The following is a 12,236-nucleotide window of genomic DNA, read 5'->3' on the forward strand; positions in this document are numbered from 1 at the left end:
AATAATGAAAAAAATAGGTAATGAAAAAAAAAAATATGATTATTGAAAATTTATCCGAATTAAATGAAAATATTACATTAGAATAAATATAAAAATCACAGACTTGCAAAGTAACGTTAGAATCTGAGCATTGTTACTTTCCTCCGGTTGCGAGAACAGTTCGAATGAAAATTAACGTTACTTTCAAAAAGTCGAGTCGCATCACGGCCTACGCGCATGCGTATATTTTTAGGTATAATGTACCTGCAATTGAAAGAGACCGAAGAAAAACATAGATTATTTAAATTTAATTGTTCTTCTTTAGATTTATATTTTTGTATTCTTTGGTTTGAGACTATCTTTCATCAATACTTAACGAAAGTTCTTAACGGATTATTAATATTATATGCAAACTGTATCGTTTTCTACTTTCAAATGTTTCAAAATCCAATAACTCAAACTTAACCTTATCCTTTCATTCTAGTGACTTTTTCTTGCCTTATATCTCACGCATCCAACATACAGGGTGGTCGAGAAGCAAGTAAACGTGACCCTCCACAACCCATCTCGCAGTGGTATCCGATCGTGATCGGTCGTCATAAGAGATGAGTCGAGAATGACAACAAAAGAACGTCAGCTGGCCTCCCGTTGCCGGAACGCTGCAATTAGACACCAATGGTGGGGAGCGTCGACTGGGAGGATTGGTGGGGGTAGGTCGGCCGCGAAGCGTGGCTCCTCTTCAGTCGGTCCGGAAACGCGGTGTGAAGAAGACGTTTCTCGTTGTTTGTCGCTTGTTCGTTACACGTGACGATGTTTCTTTGTGCATGGATCCTTGTGCTCGACATTGCGTCCGGTAGTTGTTACGTGTAGTGTCAGTGTATAAAAAGTGCGAAAAGGTGCGTGGTTATGAGGGAGGCTGGCTTGGAGAGCGGGATGGTCAGCTTTAAGAACAACAACGTAGACAGGTACGCTCGAGTGCATTTCTGAGGATTCCCAGGCGTGCATTTAACGCATTCGAAGCTACTCCACGGATACAATAGTTGTATATACTATAGTAATATATTTCGACGTATAGTGTAACGAGAGTATTCAATGTTATTTCGTTATGGAAGCGAGCTCCCTCTATTTCCTGGATTATTCGATTCCGGAATACGCAATTATGTTGGAAATTTTCTCTTTCTGTCGGTTTTGTGCAGGTGTCGTAACTATTCGATAAATATTACACGCGTAGGTGTTGAATTTTCTTGTTTTTATTATCTATGCTCCGTTTCTACGGATTTTGAAAAGAATAAGAAATAATATTTATGTTTGTAATTATGTGTTAGTTTGATTGAAAATAATGCATAGTTCTTTTTTTTGCATGTACTTTATTTATTTTATTTTGATATTGTACAATTTGCTATTGAATTTATTGCTATTATATGATCAAAAGAAATCAAAGAACAAACTTTTTTACTTTTTTCAAGCAATAATATTTGTTAAAATTGATATATTTGTTTATAATATTCGAAAAAAGTATTCGTAGATAAAATATTTAAATATGTTCTTTAGAAACAAATAATTTTCGATTTAAATATAATTTATTTCTAATTAATTTATTTTTCAATTATCACGTAACAAACTCATTTCTATAGTAATTGTATTTCAATTGAAGTATTTATTTTAGTGGGTTACGCAAAAGAAAATAATTAACTTTCCATTGTTATAAACTATTGTTAACACGTCACTAAAATCTGAATTCAAAGTAACAATAATTAGTGAACTATTAACTAATAAACTCGAACAAACATTTAACGAACCACAAAAACTTTTTTCATTTTTTGCAAAGTGCATTTTAACAATTTTTTTTTAATTTTAAATCCGTTATTGCGTATAATATCAAATTTAAAGTTTTTATTTATAAAACTTATTTATAAAAAGTTTTTAACCATTCTACGCTTATTTATATATATATATATATGTATTTCAAAAGGGAAGTTTTTCTACGTTGTTTCAAACTAGATTATATTTTCGATTCTGATATGAGTTAACGTTTATTGCAAAAACAATGAGGTTAAGCTCTCAATAACTACGTATCGATACTTGAGTCGAACATTTTTATCCGGAGAACTTTCATGTGATTCTGATATTACGATACACTTCTCTTTTATTGTTTTCTCAAATTTATCTAAGTATTATGTGCAATCTATTTAATCTGTAGATTAGTTAATTTTTTTTTTTATCTTCTATTATACTAACATAAATATATCTAAGAAACTATATTATTATAACATTTTATTATCTAATATCAATCAATAAATTAATCTTTGAGACAACTTAGAATTAATCACACAAAATACATATGAAATATCAAAGAATTTTATTATAAATAGAATTGTAGCCATCGTAATATGTACAGAAACTGAACGATGAAAGGAATGTAAAAATGAAAAATTATTTTCAAAAGTAGAAAATATTTGGCTTCAACTGGAACGCTTTTCAAGTTTCGTCCGGTTATGCACAAATATTGGATTCCTTCCGGGAAGCTTTATCCAGGTAACAGGGTGTACATCCAGGCAACAGAGCAAGGAAGAGAGGAACGTGGTGCGTCGTTCCGCGATTGTTTGACTTGGAACATATTCGTTTCGTGTTCGCGGAACTGTTCGAAAAATCTCGTTCCAGACCGTTAAAACTGCCGGTGAGTTCCGAGCATTGTCAAGTTTCCTAAGCGAAATTGGTGGTGGCGCTTCCGCTGCGATAGATCGCATTCCATCCGTGGTTCGAGGCATATATTCTGATTGGATCTTGAGGATTATGGCGGACCTAGCGAAATTGCGATGCTCGATACGATCATCGATAGATTACTTGAACGATATCGATGCTCTGGATTAATTTCTCCAAATAGAAACGTCCTCCAGAAACGTTATTATTATTTTTAATAAGAGAAAATATTATCGATACTATCCTTCTCAATAGGATAATTATATCCTTTCTTTTTTTAAACGCTTCTAGAAATATTAACCTTTTATGCAAATGATTGTATTATACTATTCGAGAGTGGTGCCGGTTAAAGTGAAACTTTCGAGTTCGAAGTGAACTTTTTATTTCTGAGAGGTAAGAAAAATTAATTTCTCGTTTCTTTTATTTCTCTTTTATATTTGGTTTTTGGGTAAGGTTTTTGTAAATCTTTTTAAATGTTTTTACAATTTACAATGTCTTTTTTTTTTAGATACAATTATATTTCTATTTTTTTTTTATTCTTGTAGAATTTATATAATTCCATATTTTTTTAAAATTTCTTCATTGAAAGGTGTAGTTTTTTGTCTCCATTGAAATTCTTTGACAATATCCTTTCTTCGAATTTTTTTTCCTTTCAACGTTGACGGTCTTTACGATGTAAAATGCAGTTCTAATGTTGCAGCAAATCCGAAATTCAATACGACACAAACGTAACGTGAAGTTTTGTATTGCTTTGTAGATGTATTTTCGCCGTAAAATCAATTTTCTAAAATGCGTTCGATTTATTTGGGAATATTTCTCGAGGAACTGATGGCTGGATATTGAGTATGAATATATGTAAGGAGAAAAGGGAAACGTTAAGACCACCGCGAAGTTTATGGCATTGGACTGACGCCATTAAGGTCAAGTATAGAACTTTCTTGACTAAACTTGGCCACGACGCTTCGTAGAGTTTTTTAGCAGCTACCTCGAGTTCTCTTCATGGGAGACGCGACACCCCTTGTGATTTTCTTGCAATCTTAAAATAATATTGCTAAAATTAAAGCAAAAGAATATAGCGCGGCATTATTGGAATTCGTGAAGTATAAAACTCTATCGATATGGAAAAATTGGTTGGTAAATTTTTCTAAAACTTGCAATTTTGCAAATTTTTTAATTTCTTTTAACAAATAAAAATAGTACGATCAATTATCGATACAGGAAATATAATTGGTAAATTTTTTTTTTAAATTTCCTTGATACTTTTCTGTATTTGCAATTTTTTTTCTCTGTTTTACCAACAGATAAAAATATTGATCGATACCAGTAAATTTACAAAACGTAATTACATTTTTTCCAGTCGTATTTATACTACTATAATGCAACCTCGAATTAGTTAAAATGAAACAACTCGAAGAAAGAGGAAAACATAACTCAAGGAGATTAACGAGAAATTGAAGTTGCCACGCTATATATATTTATTGTTTTTGCGTATATACACATATTTTGCAACATAAATAAAAAAAATGACGAATCGAGATCTGGCTGTGCAAAAATAAATTCTTGTTAAATTTACGAAAGAAACGTAACGTGCGTTTGTTCGACAAAGAGTTGCAACTTTTAATCTATCGAGCTGGCTTATTCGTTAAGTCCATGATTTAACATCGCTTTATTCTTCATGCTCCATCGATTTATTTTTAGAATATACTTTTTCTACACAAACGAATATATATATATTTTAAAATTATGTAATTTGACAAATTGTTCTCAAGTATTGTCATAGTCTAATAATGTTGGATAAATTTTTAAATAATGAAAAAGAAATAAGTTACAGTTCATCGAATTATGAAATTTATTTAATATTATTTCCTTTATTACATGATACTGTTCCGAAAAACTGAAGCGTAAAACTTTGTGGGAAAACTTATAGTAAAACGAACGTACGTTTAAAAATTTCTGCTTTTATGAAAACGTATGAATGCACAAGCTGGCTTGAAAGCATTCATCATATCACGGAATGAATATTTTTGCGTTGGTGAAACTTGTTCTTTTGAATGGTCGCTATTGAAATTGATTTGTAAATTTCAATTATATTACGGCTAGTTAAAGTAACGCTAGTTATGCTAGATAATTAACAATTCGATGTTATGTTACGTTAATAAAAAATAATTAATTCAAAGAATGGCTAAATGAAAGCGTGTTGTATTTACATTTGTAAAAAGAGGTGAAATTTTAACTTCTCTTAATTTCTTTCCGCGAGCGAAATTAGGTTAGGTTCGATAAGAAATGTCGATAAAAAATACGCTTTATTGAAATATTTCGATGCCACGGTTGCAACAAGTGCTCTTCGAGAATTATTTTTCCCTGTATTATGACTTTTCTTTTAAAACTTCTTTTAAAACTTATTGTTTGAACTACTTTTAAGAAATTATTCTCATTTTACAGTTTTGAGGTTATGTTCAATGCAATGATTACAAGAATTCACTTATTAAATTTTTTAACTAGAATTTTTAAAGTTTCTTATTTTCTATCAAATTTCTTTGTTTTCTATTTTTTCGTTTTCGTCGAAAAATTTTCTTCTTTAATGAAGATTGTTTTTTCCTAAATTTTTTCACAATGATATTATTTTTTACTACTCGCAAATTATGATTAACGTTTAGTTACAACGCTCTATGGTATTACTTTTTATTTCAGAAACAGAAAATATGTGGTCTACAGGTGTTATATTCAGTCCTTGAATATAATTTCACATACATTTTACTTTAATTTTTATAATTGTATCAAAATGGTTTAGTAACAAAAAAAAAAATCATAATCTCGTCAAGCCGATTTAATAATTTTGTTACACGCACATTTTTTTAAATAAATTTTTTCTCGTAATTGAAAATATTAAAGTTGTTCATTTATACAGAAACTTTCTTAATTAAAAAAAAAAAAAATAAAAAAAAACATTTAATTAAATGCCACGATTCGTATAAAATATAAAATGTGATAATATTCAAATGAACAATATTTTTCATATCACTTTTACAAAAAAACTCTCCTTTTTTGTTAATTTCATACATGCCTTGTGAGATTAATCATTGTTCGATCATAACCTCAAAATAATTAATCAATCGAAGTTAAAAGTTCTTCGCGTGCGTCACGCTTTTTAAACATTCAGAACTAATATTTTTCGAAACCACTAGAAAACGAAAATCGAATTTATCTGTCCATCTGTTCTCTATCGAATACGAGTAAGTACTTACGTTCTTTACTTTAACGTTTTCATCGTGACACGACACCATCGTAATGATGACGTTTTCCAAGCGAAATAGGATTACAGCGTTTCATTTTTTCTTCCACGTCTTGGATCCTCCTCATTAAGCACGACTCGAGTGCGAGTTTACCTCCTCGTTTAATATAATTAATGTCGTTCTGCGGCAATATCGATAAAAAACCGCGGTAGTTAATTCGATCCACCACACGTGGAAAATGGCTTTCCTCGAAGCTTAATCACTTGGTCAAGTATACTTGACTACACTTTTAATCTTCTTTTCTCTTTTCTTTTTAAAAAGTCACGTTTAAAAACACGAACTTAGTCAGTTATCGATATACAACATTTAACGTTTGCTTCATTTACGGTGGAAAATATTCTTAATTTTTTCTTTTTTTTTTGGTGAATTAATTCAGAGAGACAAATGGAATTTTAAATGATAAGATGGCAATTGAAAGCTAATATTTAATTAATTTTGTACATCTTTGAAGGAAGTTATACGACACATAACCTAGACGTTGATGGTACTCGAAACACAAATGTTCGACAGCTTGGAGCGTGTTTGCTTATAGAGAATAATAACTTCCAGTTAACAGTTCAAACAAAATTTCAGTTCAAATGATTGACATTAGCAGAAGTATCGCGTTAATATCATTCTAAAATTACATTTTAAAAATTTAAAAATTTAAGTTTATATAGTTTTGCAATTTTTTACTTAAATTTATATATATATATATCTTTTCTAATTGGGAATGGAAACTCTTTGAACTCTGTTTCAAGGATCCGGAAGTTAAGCACGAATAATTTATATCCCGGAAATTTAGTTTCTGATACGTCGTAGCTAACCTCTAAGTATACAGTGAACATGCGTTCCAAGTCGATTTAGTAACCACGCTATTTCAAATACCGAGTTACCGTTTGCCACTTTCCTTTTTATGGAAACGTTATTTCGCGTTAAAAAGTTACTCGAGTGAATTCGAGTAATTTATCGCGTTCTTCGTTTACTTTTTGAAAAGTACATACAACTAAAGACGCGATACTGCCACTTCGCGGCGGGCAGATGTAACTTCCAGTTTAACTGCCCCTCTGGCGGTTTTCTGTGTATACTTATTCTTTTTTATCTACCGTCGACACGATATCGCGTCGGTTAAAGTGTTTGACGCCAGATAAGAGAGGGACTGTCCCCAAAGTGGTGTCTCGATGAGCCCTTTCGACATTTCTGGTTTCATATTAAGTAAAATAGTGTATAAAATTGAAGTTAAATATCGTTAAATTTTCGTACGATCTAATGTACATTTTTCATTAAATGTATTCGTACATATTTCATGTTTATTATTATTATTGTATAATATTAATGAAGATATGAATAAAATGAATGAGGTCATAACGCGAGGTTTTGCCACGATACGATTGTATTTGTTTTATCCTATATATTTTGCAATAGAAAGTTTTTAATGGTCGTTTTACACCGATATGTATAATAATGGCTATAATTATGAAATTGAGATAACGTGGATGTGTTTGAAATTTTTTTTATGTTCTGCTGGTGCGTGTAGAAATATGTAATTAAACGAAATGATAAAAAAAAATGGAAATATAGGGGAAAATTTAAGGAAAATTATTTCGTGTTATTTGTCGAGTTGATCTCTGATTATAATTGAAATTGAAATTTCGCAACGAAATATATATTTTATTTTTATTTTTCCAACATAGTTAAATATAGAGTAGAAAAAAAATAATGTAGTCTCGTTATTTTTGGATCACACTGGAAGTGGTTATCGTTGAATCGACAACACACTATACTACATATGTATATTTTTGTCCTGGTCTTGGCACGTTATCTGTAACGTTGTTTCGTGGGAATTAACATGTTGAGGGGATTTCAGGTGGGTTACTGTGCCGTAACCGGATGTAACAAGAGTTCCTTTGTCCGTATTGTTATTTAGCAGGTGTGAAGTTCAATAGATTTTTACTCGAAATTGGAAAGCAAATAAATAATATTTTAATTTATTTCAAATTATTTTTTCTAAAATTATATACGCAATATAAGAATGAAACATTTTATTTTAAAGAAGTAATCGAGAAGTATTTCTCGAAGTAATCACTTTTATTTAAAATAATTAATGTAATATTTATGTTCGATATTTCGAAATTAATTTTTAAAAAACGTATCAATTATTCAAGTCGTATTATTTAAAAATAATTAATAATTGGTTGATTTTTCGAATTGAAAAATCGTGATTGAAATATGTGTGAATATATGATATAAATTATAAATTTATTTATATTTAAGTAAAACATTGATAACTTCGGATATCGTAACCGGACTACATATAATTTATATATCTATGATAAGATTTGTAAACGAAGTTTCTTGAGAATTCTTAGGATTTACTATATCATTGATTTTATCATGTTTCATATACTTTGAATTTAATTTATTAGATTTAAAAATAATGTTCACAAAGATTTTACTGCAGACGAGAATAGTGTAAGAATAGAATATTTGTATATACAATACATATAATAAAGTATCGATGATTTCATAAAAATTTAAATAAAACGTAAAAAAATGCATAATTAAATCCATATAAAAATAGCAAATATTATTTACTTTTTTTTAATTCTTAACCAACTGTTACATCAAATAGAGCATTTATAGAGCAAGATAAGCAAAAAGATAAAAATAAGATAAAAATAAGGGAATTGGCGCCATCTCTAGGTGCCGTAAATGAAACGCATAAATAAGAAAAGTAAACAACAGAATGGAGATAGAATAGGAATGGAGCGCCATCTCTTGACCATCAAGGATGGGCAGGATAAAGTAGAGCAAGAATTGAAGAGCAACGCCATCTATCGATTGTTTAAAAAAGCACGATTTCTTCGAAAGATCTTTTAGCACTCAATAGATGGCGGTAATAATCAATTCTTGTCCTATCTCTATCTTTCTTTCTCTATTTTCTGTCCTTTATTTATTGTGTTTCATTTGAGGCACACTGAAGATGGCGTTGATTTCAATATTTTTATCATATCTCTGTCCTTTTTCTACTATTTGCTCTCTTTGTTCTACATTTGCTCTTGGCGCGTTTTCAGACGAGATACGAAGTATCAATTTCACTTTCATCGTTTTTCTTTCAAAATTACGATGTATCTTAATTTTCATTTTAAAAAATATAGACATTACATTCTCTTTACGTCTCTAAGACGACGATCTTGTAAAACATAATATATCCTGACATATGAAACCAAACGTTTTGACACTTTTTGTTAAAACGAAAAAAAAGTAAAAAAGAGTTTTAAAACATTTTATTTCGTTGTGTTCTCAGTGATCAGTCAACGCCGCATCGCCATCTGCCCGGCAGTCTGAGAGGTTCTCTGAGTTACTCTCACAGTCACCGGCATAACCATCTTCACAGACATGATCCACCATTGCCACCGGCATATTGCACTCCACCTCCGCCTCCCACCTCGAGTTTCCCCACAGTACAGCGTAGCTGTGCCCTGCATTCGAGGTAAGTCACCGCAGCTGGTCCCTTGTGTGTACGTCCGTTTTAATCGACGCACATATGTACTCGTTACCCTCGTACCTTGTACGACTATTACAGACCGTTTCAATTCCCCTTTTGGCTGGCTTTATCTTTTAAAATATTATAATCAAATCACGCCCGTCGATCACGATATTTATCAGTTGCAAGCTCACAATCAGCCATGAATATTTGACTATCAGGCGCAAATCTTAATTTTATTAATAGATAGTGAAACAAGAAAAGGAATTGAGAATCCAAATTCAGGATGTATTGTTTTGTGGTATCGTGTTACTCGTTTTACTAAGAAGATATAACACTGTAATTCGACTTTCATTTTATTTTCTATACTACACTAAGCGTGTTTACGTTTACCAAAGGACGCCAAAGGACAAGGATTGAATTTCAGAGCGTGAACCGTTTCCGACACTTGATATTTTGAAGTATACCTTCAGGTTGGACAATTGGTAGCTCGAAGGGAGGTTAATAGGTGCGATCTACGGTGAATTGCGACCGATAGAGACTTCGTGTGAATTAAGGAAAAATAGCAAGCGAGGAGCCAGGTATCCAATGCGTGTTCTGACAAGGCATCGATTCAATACGTATCGTATTTTGAATCGTAAAATCAATATTGGTATTTAAAAAATAAAAGTAGAGAACAATTTCCAGGAAAACGAATTAATTTACATAGAATTAAAATTAAAAAATTAGATGCGCCGATATATGAAAATCGAAACGTTCAAAAACAATGAATAAAGTTTTCAACATTGTTCAATTTCCGATTTTAATAATTCTCTATTAATAATATATATTTCAAACTTGGAATACATATCGAAACTTACACATATCTTACAGATTAAATCCAATGCAACGAAGAAAATGAAAATATACCAGAGAGAGAATATATACGTTCCTTTTTCAATCATTAATTTCCAATTAAATTTTTCCATATGACTTACACGACCCTTTCCTAATTTTCGAATCAATATCATTTACTTATTCTATAGTTATTCGTATCCAATTTTCATTTTTTTTGCATCGCTCTTTCGAATATCGGATTTTAAATTTACGACAGCTTCCAAACAAAACGAGAAACTTCAAAATCCAACGCAGCACACATTCCACCATGTTTTCCACCAGGAAACATTTTAATTTGCATGAATGGTCCCGATCTTGATCGCGCACGGTTAACCTCGATTCGTCGATTCGTATCGACGTGGTGGGGGGAGGTGACGCGTTTTGCATTCCGCCCACGAACCAACGAGTAAAAATCGGACCCAGGGGTCGCGTTTCACCAAGCTTCACCGGGATTACGGAAACGCGTACGAATTACAGGTCCTGCGTGCACGAATCATCCTCTCTTCGATCCTGCAAAATAAAAGTTTTCACTTCCATCATTTTCCGCCCGTTTCTTCTCTCGTCCGTCCTTCGTAGTCATTTAAATCGTCAACCGATTTCTTATTTTTTTTTTTTGTTTACTTTTAATGTTTCTTGATAGAAATTTATAAAAACGATAGTTGTTTAATTTTTTAATCTGCCCGGATTTGTTAATCGTTTTAGGTTAGGTTAGGAAGAGATCAAGGAAATAGGTTATGAAATAATAATAATGTTGCTTATTTTTATGAGAAAGTTAGTAGTTGAGATTTTTATTTCGTGTTTCGTTATAATTATTTACGTATATTATTCTTTGGCGAGGAATTTATTTTTACCACATTGAATATTTCAATTGTAGTGACATCTGGTTGTCATTCTTACGAAAAATATTGAAATTTATTTTTTTGATTAAACGCGTTCCTGTATTTTTGTCGCCTAATTTCGTGATATACGTATCTCTTCGACTTGATTATACACAGGTGTGCAAGTAATCGATATACGAGTCATGCGATATGTACGATGACAATTTTCTTCTAACGATTACAAGATAACTCTCGAAGAATTTATTCCAAAATTTGTTATCTTTCGTATATATTGCGTTACAACACGATTCCTATTAAATTTTACATTATTCACATTTCACAATAAAAATTTCGATTGATATCGACAATTTATACGTGCACAATGCGTTCGGACGATCGAAGCGAGTGGTCGATTCGTGAATCACACTGGTAATCGAGTACCAATTACGCGAGTAGTCGTCAGAAATGGCCGTATAAATGCTCCAATAGAATTCCCTATTAACTGACTTTGAATCCACCGTGGCCCCATCTATCCAACTGCTGGGATACTATCATGCCGAATAATCGGTGCGCAGCCATGTACCTCGATTCGAAGTTATTAGAAATTATAGGTTAGGTATTTAACGATAGATTAAACTGGACAATGCGAGAATTGTGAACAGAGTTTATTTTGCGAAAATGTGTGGTGGACAGAGGAACAATGGATACGAATACGAGATTAATTCTATTTTATTTTCTCGCTAAATGCTTTCTTTGATCGCACGATTCACAATTGACGCGATACGTTCGTTCGCTGCTGGAACGAAGACTCGAGGGAGGGCACAGGGGCAAGAGGGGTCCTCCGCTAGGATCGTCTGTCCCCACTTCACGCGCTTTGTTGACGATCCTGACATCTATAATGGTAGAAGAGCTACAATTTGAATTATCTATTAAAAATTATCTATACAAATTAAACTAAAGTTAAATCATGTTTAGTCTATATTACGAGAAATAAAAAAATGTTTATATATCATATCGATAGACTTTTCTGGTGGAAAGTCTTCGCTTTCGAGTGGTTTAGATACAGAATTTTGTCGTTTTGTCGAATTAATACACGTGACAAAT

At 31.7% G+C, this 12,236-nt stretch overlaps 2 long non-coding RNA genes across 2 annotated transcripts; one reads left to right on the forward strand and one right to left on the reverse strand.

The window, feature by feature from the left end:
• Nucleotides 1-2,315: 2,315 nt before the first annotated feature.
• LOC116414432 (uncharacterized) lies at nt 2,316-7,003 on the reverse strand. Its single transcript, XR_015293052.1, has 2 exons — nt 5,925-7,003; nt 2,316-3,715 (listed from the first exon to the last, which is right to left on the reverse strand). It is a non-coding gene; the product is annotated as an uncharacterized LOC116414432 (long non-coding RNA).
• A 2,437-nt stretch (nt 7,004-9,440) lies between these two features.
• Nucleotides 9,441-10,235, forward strand: LOC147657188 (uncharacterized). Its single transcript, XR_015293056.1, has 2 exons — nt 9,441-9,777; nt 9,866-10,235. It is a non-coding gene; the product is annotated as an uncharacterized LOC147657188 (long non-coding RNA).
• The last annotated feature ends 2,001 nt before the right edge of the window (nt 10,236-12,236 follow it).

This window comes from Apis florea, unplaced genomic scaffold (genome assembly GCF_048593485.1).
Source record: "Apis florea isolate Af1SG1 unplaced genomic scaffold, ASM4859348v1 contig_3203_pilon, whole genome shotgun sequence".
NCBI lineage: Eukaryota > Metazoa > Arthropoda > Insecta > Hymenoptera > Apidae > Apis > Apis florea.